This window comes from Leptonychotes weddellii, chromosome 13 (genome assembly GCF_054177405.1).
Source record: "Leptonychotes weddellii isolate Sample4059 chromosome 13, ASM5417740v2, whole genome shotgun sequence".
NCBI lineage: Eukaryota > Metazoa > Chordata > Mammalia > Carnivora > Phocidae > Leptonychotes > Leptonychotes weddellii.
Window position 1 is genome coordinate 13,573,669 of NC_138381.1, and position 14,462 is coordinate 13,588,130.

Here is a 14,462-nt window from a genome sequence, read left to right on the forward strand (position 1 = left end):
AGCCAGTTACTTAGATGTTCTGTTGTTTGGTTTCCCAATCTGAAAAATGGGGATGATGATGATGATGAAGATGCTACAATAAATTTTGAACATTTGTTGTGGGGATTAAATAAAATACTTGGCACCTAGTAAGTATTCCCCAAGTATGAGTTGCATCTGCACTGGAAGTGATACAACAAAAACACAGCCTGAGCTAAGTTTTCTTTGAGAGAATAGCCAATATAATTTGTCTCCTTTTGTAGCTAGAAAAGAGATAATGGAGGATTGAATGCAAGACTCTTGATTTTGACCCATTGAAGAAAATACCTCTTCTGTGTTCATTTATCTAACATATTTTCCTGTTTTAAAATTTGGGCTGTCATATTAAACAACACAAATATTTCTATATAATTTTATTTCCAGAAATCTCTATTGGATTATCGTAATTCTTTATTATTCCATTAACTCAAAACAGTTTGTACTGCCTTGCTTGATATTCTCTGTAAATGGAGGTGATACAATTATGGTATTTTAAGTAATTTGAAGACCATGTTCCCTACCACCTATCCATTTGTATGGTATATTATTCTGTATGCATGGCTATCGGACGCCAGCACACTGCCTGGTCTTTTAATAGAGAGCCATTAACCATGTGAGGATCAGAAGTGATGTATATATTAATGATATATTTTAATTTAACACATGACAGCAAGGGAAGGCTGAGCGACAGATCATATTCAGTTACAAATAAGGAAGAACTCATTGCTTAGGAGTGTTCAAGTCACAGGTGAATAGCACAAGGTTTTTATTCCTTCCCTGACAGAATAAATTTATCTCCTTAAAAGTCACCTTTATGCTTTCTACTTATCATCAGGAAGGCTGCATTCTGTATTTCAATTTTATGTGGACAAGACATTAATTTTAAGTGAAAGACATTGTTCTGTGCTGGAATTAAATGAGGTCGTTATTGGTTTGAGTGGTAAAGGTGGGGGGTTCAGGCTCATGTTTGGCTTTAATGAGAGAAGTGCTGTGTGAATATGGTCCTCTTGACTTTTTTGGCACTGAAAGCAAAATATAAATGGGGCAGTGGAATTGAAAGCCCATCAGGAGCCTCTCTAAGTGCCTGGCATCAGGGTGCACATCTGATACCATCAGAAAGGGAGTATAGTGTAAGAATATATCAGTCCTTTCTCAGTGAAGAGATAGGTAGGGCTACTTAGAATTGATTTTAGATAGAGGAGCTTGAAGAAGAGCCTTAACTTCTGCTGTTGAGAAAGGGACTTCAGAGGTCACCTAGTTTAAACCAAAGTTTAATCCTTTCAGCAATAACATCTATCCATTTCTTAAACACCTCTAGAAAGAGAGAGATTTAGCCGCTCCTCCTGAGAGAGAAATGTCATCAAATTGGCAGGATAGAGAGAGTTGGTGATTAGAAAAGGATGAATATTTAAAACAACCTTAACTTGTTGCATATCTGAGAGAAAATAAATGAGATTTTGTTCAAATAAGGCCAAGAAGACCAATTCAGCTCTATTTAGGGAAGGTTCAGGTGATTGTAGAGGAGCACAAGCTAATTAAAATTCAGTAGTGCCCAGTTCTGCTGCCAGCCGTGGCCACACTTCCTGAAAGGGAAGTTTATATAACTTTCATTTTCTCACTTCCCATTCACTTTGCAGCTTACTGATATCTGGCTTTGCCTTCCCTAGTCAATTGAAATGGCTTTTGAAACTCACCCAAGGTGTTCTTGCCTAGTTGGCGGACACTTTTCAAGCTTTTATGATTTGACCTCTCTCTTGTATTTGAGAGAGGAGGAAGGTTCTCACAAGTATTCCAAAATACACAGTTTCCTGTTACTCCCTTAAATGTTGTGATGGGGGAGGGCTGGGCTTTCTGTAGCTTCGGCTCCAAATCAAGGGAGGTTGAACTGTGCTAACCACATCTTTAGTCTTCTTTTCCCTTTTTGTTTTGATATTTAACGAGCATTCGGCCAAGCATTGTGTTCTGTGCTTTACAATACATTATCTGATTTAATGCCCTGTGATATCAGCAGGAGGGAGATAGCATCACTTTCAGTTTACAGATGAGAAAACTGAAGTTCGTAGAGGAGGTTAAGTACTTGCTCAGAGTTACGTAGCTAGTGAGCAGTGGAGCCTGGATTTAAACCAGCACAGAGCACTTGTCAGGTATAGAGTAACAGAGGACTCTGAGAAGGTACTCACGTGGGCAGGAATCGGCTGCTCGGGACCTATGTTGCGGTGGCAGGTATAAGCTGAGGTGGCAGAATGTTACTGGGATGAACAGGTAGGTACCTGTGAAAGTCGGTGAGCTGGCTTCAGACTGGCTGTGTAGGGAAGCAGAGAACAGGAATAGAGTCCTGACGTGAACTTAGATGTAAACCTCTCTTCCCAAAAGAGCATTGTTGGTTTAGCTCATCACACTCAGGATGACTAATTAAATGTCTGTTCATCCCATAGGTCATGGACTTTGCTCACCTTTTTTATTGCTGAATCTTCAACCTATAAGACAAAGGCAATTATTGAATAGTTACTGAATGTTACACACCCCTTTCTTTTTGAAATTCTCTGACATCTATGAAAACCACTCTCTGTAGGTTTTCCCCTTAACTTATTGGCTGCTCCTCACCAGTCTCTTTGTGTGTTCTACTTTCTCTTGACCTTCTGTTGTTTCCCAGGAGTCTACTCCTAACATACATGTCAGTCTACCATATTTATGTTGTAGGGGTTATGAACTCCACCCAGTGATGTTAGCTGGCCTGTATTTATTGCCTCCAAAATCTCTAGTTTAGTTTGAATTTCTTTCCTGAGCATGTAACTCTATGTCCAACTGTTACCTAGTAAACTCCACTTTGGAGTCCCACGGGCACTTCAAATTCAATAAATATAATATGCCCCAAATGAACACACTAAGCCTCCTTATTCAAATATTTGTGTGTCTCTGTCTCTAGATATTTTTAGTCTAAGGGGAAGGTCTAGAGCTTTCATTAGACAATATAAAAGTTCCTTGGCTCAAGAAAAGTTTAGAGCCACTGTACATTCCTCCTTAAGATAGAACTCTTTCCTGTGAATCATGATCCCAGTGGTTGGGGCAGATACTTCTGTGAGACTTACAAATCCTGGCCATTGCAGTATTTTCATCTCAGTCTCATGCCCCTTGTGAGGATAACACAGTCACTTGGTTTACACATATGGCAGCTTGCTTTGCTGTGCTAGCATTCATCATATGCTTACCCTCGTTCTGCTTTTAGGACTGGCCTTCCTGTTAGTGTTTGGGCTCCTCTGTTAAACTGAAAGGAATTGAGGCAAGGCAAACGTATCGCAGGATACGAAAAAGGGAAAAACTTAAAGACAGAGTAGACAACCATATCAGGTGATGCAGAATTAGGAAGGAAAATGAGAGAAGAGAGCAGGTAATTAGGGGGATTAGGAGGTAATTGGTAATTTCTGAGTAAATAATTTGAGAGGAATTGTGGGAAAGGAAGACAGATGACAAGGTGATGGAAAGGGTGTAGATAATGAAGGAGATGTGAAGAATTATAAGATGCCAGAAGAGGCAGCAGTGAAATTCCTGACTCTGGAGCCCAAATTGAGAGATGAAGGACTTGAAGAATGTGAAGAAAGGGATTAGAGTTCTTGATGAAGGTTAAGTTCAGGAGCAGTAAGGTAGTGGGAGAGAGTTGAGAGTAGGAAACAGTTTAAGAGTGGGAGCCCTAGAGTCAAAGTCTTGTGTTTGGTGCCTTCCTCAGCGATGCTGAGGTGGTTGAAGTGCATTATTCTCATGGCTAGTTTAGCAGAACAGAGATGAAATGGGTGAGAGGGTGGGGGGCAGTGTGTGTGGCGATTTTAAAACAGGTGTGCATGTTCTGTGATATTCTTCTCATAAGAGGCGCAGTTGAATACACTTCCCCTTAAATATGGGCTGGTCCCAGGGACTGGCTTCTAACGATGTGCTGGAAGTGATGCTGTGTAGCTTGTGCGACAAGGTCGCAAAAGGCAGTGTCACTTCCATCGGGCTCTCTTGAGAGATGCTTCTCTTTGGAACCCAGTGACTGTGCTCTGAGGAAGCCCGGGTCACATGGAAAGATCTATGGGGAGAGGCATTGACAGTGTGAACCAGCTCTCCGCCCGGGCCGAGCTCCCAGCTAAAATCCAGCAGTACTCTGGCAGTCCCGAAAGGAACCCTCTGGGAAGCAGATCCTCAAGCCTTTGGTTGCACCATCCAGGCTGCTGCCATGTGGAGCAGAGAGGAGCCTTTCCTGCTGGTCCCTGCCCAAATTGTGGATTTGTGAGGAAAATGTGCGATTATTACTGTTTTAAGCCACTAAATCTGGGTGGTTTGTGTGCAGCAACAGAAAACGGGAGCAGGGTTTCAGCAAGGTCAACAGAGAGATGTTTCTGTATGTCAGTGTGGTCTGTCCAGAGAGCAAAAACGTTGGACACAGGGTGATCTGAGTTCAGATCTTTGACCACCTGTGTGACTTAGAATGTTTCTGAGCTCCATTTGTCCTGTCTTGAAAGTGTGGATGATATGGACCTCAGGGATTACTGTGCAATTTAGAAATAATTGGTATAAAGTCAGTCGCTGTCCTGTGATAGTCATTAGCAAATGGTAGCTCTTCTTTTTATTGTTGGGGAAGCCTGGGAGGAGCTTGGGCTGTGGCATCAGTTATATTTGTGTTTACCTTCTGGTTCCATTGGCTAACTAAATGTGTGGCTTTGGGCAAGTTATGGAACTGGTCTGAATCATGCATTCTTCTTGTGTAAACGGAGGATGAAACCTACCTTGCAGGGTTGTTGGAGATTAGAATCTGTCTGTAAGACAGATTAGCACTAGCAGAGTGATTGGCACATGGTAGGTACTCAACAAGTAGTAACATACTAATTATATATGTGATCATTACTATGATACCCCTGAACTTACTATGGCTACTGGCAGGAGTAGGGCAGACTTAAAAATTCTGAGATAAGCACTGAAACCTTGGATGCAGTTAGAGGAAGGTTCTAGTAGAGATGGTGATGAAGTTTCAGGAAGGATGATATTAATAATTAATATAAGTTGCAATAGAAGAAACTTTTGAATGATGAGAGTAAGAAAAAGACTTCAAAAAAACATTTAGAGCAACCCCTTTCTTCCACTAGTACTGAGAATAGGAGGGAATAGGCTTAGGAGATTAGAAAAATAATGAGTTTCTAAATATTAGAAAAGGCTACAAAACTCCACCATAATGGATTTGAAGTTGTGAGAGAACAAGGAAGGTAGAGAGACTGAAAGGGACGTAATATGATTGATAAGCAGGATTAGTTTTAGGAATTGCACTAAAGAAGGGGGAGATGAAAATCTCTCCCATCATTCACATGAGCCGCACCCTTTGGCTTGCATAGACTTGTGGTCCTCCACTGGTCCTCCATCTTTGGGCTGAATCTCTCTCAAATTTCCTTAGATAGGAAATTATTCTTTTCTCAAAAGATTATCAATCAGTAATTTACTAGCTCGATGTCTGGGAACCCGCATCCTGAATTCTTCCCATATCTACCAATGTCAGTCTTTTCAAGGATCTTGCCCTTTGAACATGTCCCATTCCATAGTTAATGGCTACTGAGCATCTCTTTTGGCCTGGACATAATAACAAGGTATATACTTAACAGCTCCTTAGAAAGGTATATGTCAGCCTCTGGAAACTTTTTTTTTAAAAATTGTTTTACCTATCTAATTAGCATGATGTGTTCACCTGTCTTCTGTACCTTTGCTATAACATCAGTCATTCATTTGATATTTACAGAGTATCTACTATGTACTAGTCACTGGTCTAGACCCCCTATCTTCCTGGAGCTTATAATCTATGGTGGGGCCTGGGGAAGGGGTGGCAGTGATGAGGAGATAGACAATAAACAAACAGACAAGTCCCACTAGAAGGAGCATCCATGACATACAATATACCTTGACTAGCTACAAGTGCAAAACTCTTATGTGCCTAAGAGAGTGCAGGTGTTGGGTATGTTAAGAGAGGGAAAGGGGAGCCTGGGAGGCTGAGACAGTTAAATGTCTGACTCTTGGTTTTGGCTCAGGTCATGATCTCAGGTTCGTGGGATCGAGCCCCACATCAGGCTCCACGCTTAGGGCAGAGTCAGCTTGAGATTCCCTGCTTCTCCCTCTCTCCCAGCCCCTGCCCCTGCTTGTGCTCTATCTCTCAAATAAAGAAAGAAATAAAATCTTAAAAAAAAGGGTGGGGGGAGAGAGAGGGAAAAGCATAAGTGGCCTGGGAGGCTGCCCACCATCCTGCCTGCCCACACTGTACACGCAGCTCCACTGGAGAACAGGCGGGTCCTCCTTGCCTGGCTTAGTCTTGCACCATCCATATGCAACTTCCCAGACCCTACAGGAGTTTTTGTCTCCCCTTTCTCCTTTCCATCCCTTACAGGGTACTGGGCTTTAGGGAGCCAAGATATGGGTCCATTCAAGTCTTTGAGACCGCGCCATGATAAAGGTCCTTGAAAGTTTGTCCAGAGAGTAACGCTAGCAAAAATGCCACTTGCAATGAGATAAGGGGCTTGTGCTGGAATAGACATCAGTGCCCTGTGTCCTCTATAAAGAAAATCTCACTGTGGAAAAGATGTCAGCTGAACTATATGGTTTTCTTAGTGATTTACATGATTTACATTCTAGTGTTGTCTCCCTGTCTTGTCACAGATTGGGAACAAATAGTTCGTGGAGAGGTCTGTGGGTCACACTTTGAGTAGCTTGCTCTAAAGTGTAAATTGCAAATTAGGGAACCATCTTACTGTATCCAGCCTGCAGATATGTTTTCTTTGGCCTGCGAACTGTTGTCAACATTTTAAGTGGAAAGATTTTTGCATAAATTTCTACATTTCCAGTACTTCTTAATCACGCCTTTGTTTTGTGTTCCTTCAACATCTGATGTCTTGAGGTCCCATATTCCTACATGGCAACACTCAGAGGGAACTGAGAAGTGACTATCCCTTTTATATTGGGCATATACCGTTAGGGAACCCAAGGGACCCATTTGGGCCCACTTTATTTATGTTGCCTGCTGGCCTCTAGAGGCATTTGATTTGATATCCCCTTAGAATCATGGGGGTCACTGAACAAGCATGATTGTAGCTCAGCCCTAGGAGGAAGAAGGACTGGTTGGGGTGTGATTAAGAATCCTCCTCCTTTTCTTTCCTTTATTCTTCCATCCATTCATGGAGTCTTCTCTTATATCCTCTCCCTCATAAAATCACTAAAAACTTGTTGTGTTGAACCTGCTGAGTGATGAGATTGGGAGAGGAGAGTGGAGGACAGGTGACTATGCCAAAGTTCTTTCATGCACAGCAAAGCCACAGTGCCAATCTGTCAGGCACTGTTTTTCCAGGAACCTGGGGAGCCATTAAATCTATAGACCTGAGAACAAACCAGCGAGGGGTAAGAGGGTGTCTCAGAGGCCCAGCCCTGTGTACCACTGCTAACTGCTCAGAGATGAATTATCATTAACCTAATCCTGCTTTAGAAACTGCCTTTTGGTTTTCTAATGGTTCAGTGATCTTCTTGTTACAAAGATTGTCATTTCACTGCTCCCTCTAATCCTTACAAATTTTACAAAATGGTTTTTGATCTGACTTCTCGGAAAGCACACACTAGTCTCCAGTTTTAGTCAGATTTCTTGATGCCAGGTTTTCATTGGTTTAAAGCCTTGAATATATTGTGTTGTACAAAGTACACTAATTGAAATAGGGAATTATAAGAGAGTACTTGTGATGCGTAAGACTTGGTTTTGAGTAAGACTTCAGTTAGACAGACTTGGGTAAAGTTCTGGAAACCACTGTGATATTCTAAAACAGAAACCCTGCCTGGCAGATTCCCATGACCACATGACCAGGCCTTTGCTTGGTGCTTTCTGAGTTTTGTTTGCATTTTGCTTGGTTTTTATTTATTTACTTAGCATAAAATAGCATAAGATCTTATGGCTCTTGAGCTGAGAGAGATGGGATGCTGGTGTCCTCATTTCTTCAGTCTAAAGCCAGTTGAATTTAGAATTTTAAGCAAGGCATGATGGGTGAGAGAATATAAGAAGAACATAAGTGTATAAGTGAAAAATAAGGCATTTTTACTAAATGTAAAATATTCTACAGTATAAATAGAATATAGGAATGTTGAAGAATTCTGAAGGCAGAATCAAAGTTGGGTACTATTAAATACTTAAAAGGCCGTGGCTTTACTGAAGGTACTAGGTCCCATTCCTGTTAGCATGGCCATATTTTATGGGCACGAAGACCATTCAGTGTTTCTTTGTCTCACCAACTTCAGTGTAATTTATTGAACACCTGTGTCCAGTTTATATTTATTACTTATTTAGTTCACCTAATAAAAAGGATAGAGTATCTGGATGAGCCCAAGCCCTTAATTTGGTTCTTTCTAAAGTTCCACCCTTCCCTGTATCCATATCTTCTGTAATCTGACTGTAACTCCGCCCATTAAGAGGTGTAGTTTTCTTCCTCTACTTGGAATCCGGATGACTTTATGATCTGCTTTGGTCAGTAGAAGGCAGCAGAAGTGAGAGCGGCCTCAAGCAGAAGTTCAAAGGCTGGGCCTTGTATGCTTTCTCTCTCTCTCTCTCTCTGAACTCAACTATACTGTGAGAACAAGCCTCGTCCGTTGGAGGGTGAGGGGCTTTGTGGGGTGGAGCTGAGTAAGCCCATCCCGGCAGCCAAGCTCCCAGATAAACTGAAGAGTCTAGCCAAGATTAGAAAATGTTCCTAGCTGGCTTGAAGCTGACTACAGATGCATGAGTAAGTGTCATTGAACCCAGCTGAGGCTGGATCCATCCAGCTGATGTTAGTCTTATGAATAACAACAAATGGTCATTGTTTTCTCTGTTTTGTGTTGCTTTGTTATAGAGCATAGTTGTAGCAATGGAAAGGTGATACAGAGGATATGTATGTTAGTCAGCTTTGGCTACAATAAAGCTTGTATAACAAACAATTCCCAACTCTTAATGGTTTACAATATTTCTTTTTTATTTTTATTTCCCTCACAGATAGGAGGTTGGCTCCTTCAGGCTGAGGGTAGGATTCAGGACTGTTCCAAGTGTCCCTCATTCTAGGGTCAAGGGCTACCCTGGACATGGCTTTCTCACAGCAGGTGGCAGAAACACAAGAGTCAAGCTAAAATATGTGAGCAGATTTAAAGTCTTTGTTCACATCATGTCCACCAATATTCTGTTCTGTAAAGGAAGTTGCGTGGCCAAGCCAAAAATCAGTGTGGTGGTGTGGAGTTGACCTAAACTGCTGGAGGCCCAGCAAAGTCCTAAGGCAAGGGAATGATGTGTAATCCTATTATAGGAAAGAAATGAAGAAATAGGAATAATGTTTGACCACAGGGAGAGCTATTCAGAAGGCAAAATGGGGGAAACTCTTTTCTGAAATACTTGATGAAACTCATTAATGCAATGAAGAATTTGTTGCCGAAAAAAGCAAAACAGCCTATTAAAGACTCGTGGCAATTGATATGCTGGGATGAATATGGAATTACTAATTTTTTCTTGAAACATACATTATTTGGAATAGGCATATGCTGAAAATGTTTTCATTTTTTTGTTCAGCTCACCTGTTCCTCTTTTTGTTCACATTTGGGGGTTATGTGATATTTCTCCTTCTCTTGGTTTTATAACTTTATCTACTTCCCTTTTAGTAGGGTTACCTTGGGTTTACAGTGTTGTAGAAATAGGAAAAAAACATTATAAAAATGGTTTTTAGTTTGAGCTGTAAAATGAGTTGAAACAACTAAACAAGAGAATAAATTAATTTTATTATAGAAATGCAGGACTCTGCTTGCACATAACAGGCTACACAGAAAAGTGTTCTAAACACCCTATTATATATGGTATGTCACCTGTATCATATACGTCACACCCTTCTCTGAGAGTTTTAGAATCTAGACATTGTTTTTTTGTGGTTGATTGTTAACATAGCTCCTTTCTTTGATAGGTCTTCCCTTGAACACTGCCACTTTATTATTTAGGAAGTATGACAGTCACAAAATACTTTTTCTTTGTTAAAAATGAATATATACCACTCTCTCAGTATCTACAAGCACTTATCAGAAAAATTGATTTGAAATAACATACCAAAAAAATGTGAAATACGCTGAATATTTTTGGTTGGCTTGCCCTATGGATTTGTCTGTTAAAGGTGACCTCTGCCTGCCTGTCTTCCTGTGTCAAGTGTGTTGAAGTCCCTCAAGCAGGAGCACACGTGCTTGGGGGAGGGCCAGGACCCTCTCCAGAATTATTCTCCACCTCCCTGTCTTCTCTGAATCAGCCCCTCTCTTTTTGCTGTCTCCATCTTCACATCTGAGCACATACAATGCCAGGGAATAAATCTGTTGTGTCCATTGGGAGCAGTCAATGTCAGCAGAGTCCAGGGGAAAGAAAGCAGGAGATCCAGGCGGAAGGGCACTCAAGGATGGAGCCGTAGTGCAGAGACCAGTGCCCAAGGGAGATGGAAGCAGGCCTAAGCACGTTTGAATATGGAGGAGCTAGAGACCTGCCAGCTGAGCTGAAATGATCCTGTTGAGATACCACTGATGGGACTTTCTAGCTTCAGAATACTCATTCTTGGTCATCCACTGCACCTCACTCTCCTGCCCTGGTCTTCTGTGCTTGGTTGGGGCAGGTGTGCCAAGTGATAGCAATTTAGGCAGCTCTGCCTTGAGGTTCTTTGTGTTTAACATTTCATCAACCCTGTCCCAAAACACAGTGTGGATAAAATGAATAGAGAATCCACTGAAGGGAGAAAAGAGTAGTAGAAGTAAATTCTCCATTGAGTATCTTCTGTTAAAGAATGCCAGAGCTAAAAGGACCCTAGAAGCTGTACTGTCCAGCCTCTCATTTTATAGATGAGACTGAGGGCTAGAGAAGTAAAGTGACTTGCTCTAGGTAATGTGAATGCCAGAGCCAGTAGCGAACCCGGGCTCCTGACCCCAGGGCCGGGGCTCCTGACCCTGAACTTCCTTTCTGCCTGGCCCCTTTGAACCAGTTAACAATGATTTCTGTGCAGGGAGAAATCAGAGAAATGTCACAGTTACTGTCTGTGGCATCAGTGGGGTTAATGAATCCTTTCACCATGCAGTCATTTTCGTGTGCCTATTCAGTTCTTCATTTAACAATATTTAATAATGTCTATTGTAAGTTCCGTATATGATACAGTAAGCACACAGGGCCAGTAATATTTTATGCATTCTCATCAAGAGTGAAATTGCAAGGGCCATAAATGGCCGGATGGAAGAGGATGATGGGCATGGCGGCTCACAAATCACGTTTACTTGGCTGAAAGAGCTGAGAGACTGTGGACATGAGTTCTTGCCGTCTGACAGGCCCACAGGGAGCCACCTGCCGGCTGGGCAGGACATATAAAGACATCTTCCATTCATGTCTCATTCTGGTCAGAGCATGAGGGTAGCAAAGGAACGGTTGCCCTTGCTGCACATTAATCTTTATTGCTCGCACATATGGCGAATTAATGGTAACTGTTGAATACTTACTAAGTGCAGGACACTGTGCTGAGTACTTTTCATTAATTAACTCAATCATTCATTCCATTTTATTCACTGATTCATTCCCTCATTCATGCATTCAACTTTGAGTGCCTACTATGTGCCAGGTCCTGTTACTTTATTTATTTATTTATTTTATTCCTCACAGTAACCTTAGGATGTAGGTACAGATGTGTATTCCTCATTTCCAGCAAAGGAAACAGTCTTAGAGAGATTAAGTAAAATGTCCCGAAGTCAGGAAGCTATGTAGTGTGTAAGTCAGGATTTAAACCCAACAGGCTGAGCTTTTAACCCCTAGCTGTGCAGCCTTCCCCACCATCAGGAAGTCTCTAAACATAACACAACACAGGAAAAGCCTGATTATAATTTGTTTAGATGAGGCTAGTCTTGGGTGTGAGTAGAGTTAGTAGTTATCCATTGTGGTACAATTTGTAATTCTTGGGAGAATCCCATGTCCCATATAGTTTCCACTTAATACCATAGTGCCTGAGTCCCACAAACAAAAATGCTTTCTTTTACATTATTACACTGATGACTTCCAAGAGTAAATACTGCATCTATCTTCAGTTCAGACTTTCTACTAAACTTAAAGCTGCATTTCCAGAAGTTTTCTAGATGTTTCATAGGCGTCTCACATTCAAGGTGTCTAAAACCAAACTTCATCATTCATTTGTAAATGCAAATCAAAACAGTGAGATAGCTAGCACTTCAGCCTACCAGGATGTCTAGAATAAAAAAGACAGACAATAACAAGTGTTGGTGAGGATATGGAGAAATTAGAACCCCCCGTACATTGCTGGGGGATGGAAAATGCTGCAGCTACTTCGGAAATGAATATGGCATTTCCAAAAAAGGTTAAATGTAGCGTTGTCCTGTACCCCAACAATTCCACTCCTAGGCATAGTCTCAAGAGAATTTAAAACCTATGTCCACACAAAAACCTGTACATGAATGTTCATGTTCATAACAGTATTATTCATAATAGCCAAAAGGTGGAAACAGCTCAACTGTTGGTCAGCTGATGGTGGGGCAAAAATGTGATATATCCATACAATGGAATGTTACTCAGCAGTAAGATGGTATGAAGTACTAATACAGGCTACAACATGGGTGAACCTTGAAAACATTATGCTAAGAGACACACAAAAGACTGCATATTATACGATTCCATTTATATAAAGTGTCCAGAATAGGCAAGTCTATAGATACAGAAGGTAGGTTAGCAGTTGCTTAGGGCTGGTGTAGGAGGTGCATGGGAATGGGGAGTGTTGGCTAATGTGTACGGGATTTCTTTGGGAGGTGTTTAAAATGTCCTAAAATTCACTGTGGTGATGGTTGCACAGCTCTGTGAATATGCTAAAAAACACTGAACTGTGTACTTTAAATGGGTGAATTATATGGTATGTGAATATATCTCAATAAAGCTGTTAGATAGATCTTAAAAAACTGACCTTTTTCCACCTATCCCCCAATGTAGGATAATAGTATCCTTGCTGCTTTCCCTGGCTCTACTGTGGATTCTTTGCAAGGGCCAGTTTCCTATTCATATTTGTCCACCTGCATCCAGCATCATACCTCAACCATATCATATTTGACCCACTTTACGTGGTGAATTATCCTGGGGAGGGCAGTGGCATTTTCCTGCCTGCCAAGGAGAACCTGGACAGAAGGAGACCCCTGGGAACCTGGGAGAAATGGGAACGTTGAAAGGAGGAAAAAGAGCGGGGTTTGGACTAACGGGAGGCACTGAAGGCATCACGCCCACATCACAGTTTTGTTTGTGACTGGCCGGGGTGTGGTAGCACACAAGAGGCAGGACGGGGTCTTGGGCAGAATGATAGCTTTGCTTGAGGTCCCAGAGATAGTAAATGATGAGGCCGGGCTCCGAACCCAGCTGGGGGATTTGAATAATTATCTGTCCTCTGTGAGTCTCTCAATTTCCTGATCTGTAGAAAAAAGATAGTAACACTTCTAAGAATTGTAAAAATATAATGAGAATGTATATAAAGTTGTCTAATATGGTGAGAGAGTGCTTCGTTGTTGTTTTTATATTACTGTTTTGACTTTTAGTCCTGTCCTCAGCCCCTATCTCAGCAAAGGGGTAAACATAGGACCTCAGTTGTGTTTTCTTTCTCAGTCCTTATTGTGGACACCTAAGAGAAAGTATTAGTGAAAGAACTGTGGAATTATACAAATACTGGGATGAATTCAGTAACTGTTTACTTTATGGGTCAAAATGGCCTCATATGTCATGATTTTCATTTGTGTTACATTAATCCTTTTCATCAGTCTTAGCTCAGTAACTAGTGAACTGCAGGAAGAAATGGCATGACACTGAAGACTGAGAAGGCAGGGTCTGATCCTGGTGCTTGGGCTGCCCAGCGATTGTCCACAGACAGCGCCAGGCCAAGTCCTGCAGCAGAGACAAGTGGCCGAGGGTGGGGCTTTCATGCCAGTCTGCCACCTGCTTGCTGTGTGGGCCCTTGATCGGTGATGTAACTTCTCCAGGCCTCAGTTTCCCTGTGTGTGAGACTCACGTCATCATAATAGCTCCCTCACGGGTGTCTGGGGGATGAAGTGAGGACAGCGTGTGAACCACTTTGAACAGTGTCTGGTGCTTAGTAAGCCCTTCATAGATGTGCTTCATGCTGAGGGATCCTTTGAAGACCCTTTCTCCACATGACTTGTAACTGAATATAGAGTTTCATACCATATTTTATAGCAATTTACCTTCAAATCCCAGTTCAACAGGTCTTTATCATTGCCTAGAACACCAGGGACTCTGTTAGCTCTCGCTGTTGGGGACTTCTTCTAACAGATGAAATGGACCAGTTAACTGATAGGAGGATTTATATCATCAAGGCTCCTTTAATTGATTCATATACTTTTTTAATATATAGAATGTGATATGAAAA

At 41.6% G+C, this 14,462-nt stretch overlaps 1 protein-coding gene across 1 annotated transcript in view; it reads right to left on the reverse strand.

Annotated features, from left to right (window-relative positions):
• Positions 1-14,462, reverse strand: part of CDH20 (cadherin 20) — a 186,270-nt gene that overhangs the window by 76,086 nt on the left and 95,722 nt on the right. The window contains exon 2 of the mRNA XM_081802519.1: positions 2,199-2,320. The gene's annotated coding sequence lies outside the window, so the exon portion shown is untranslated. The remainder of the gene's footprint in view (positions 1-2,198; positions 2,321-14,462) is intronic.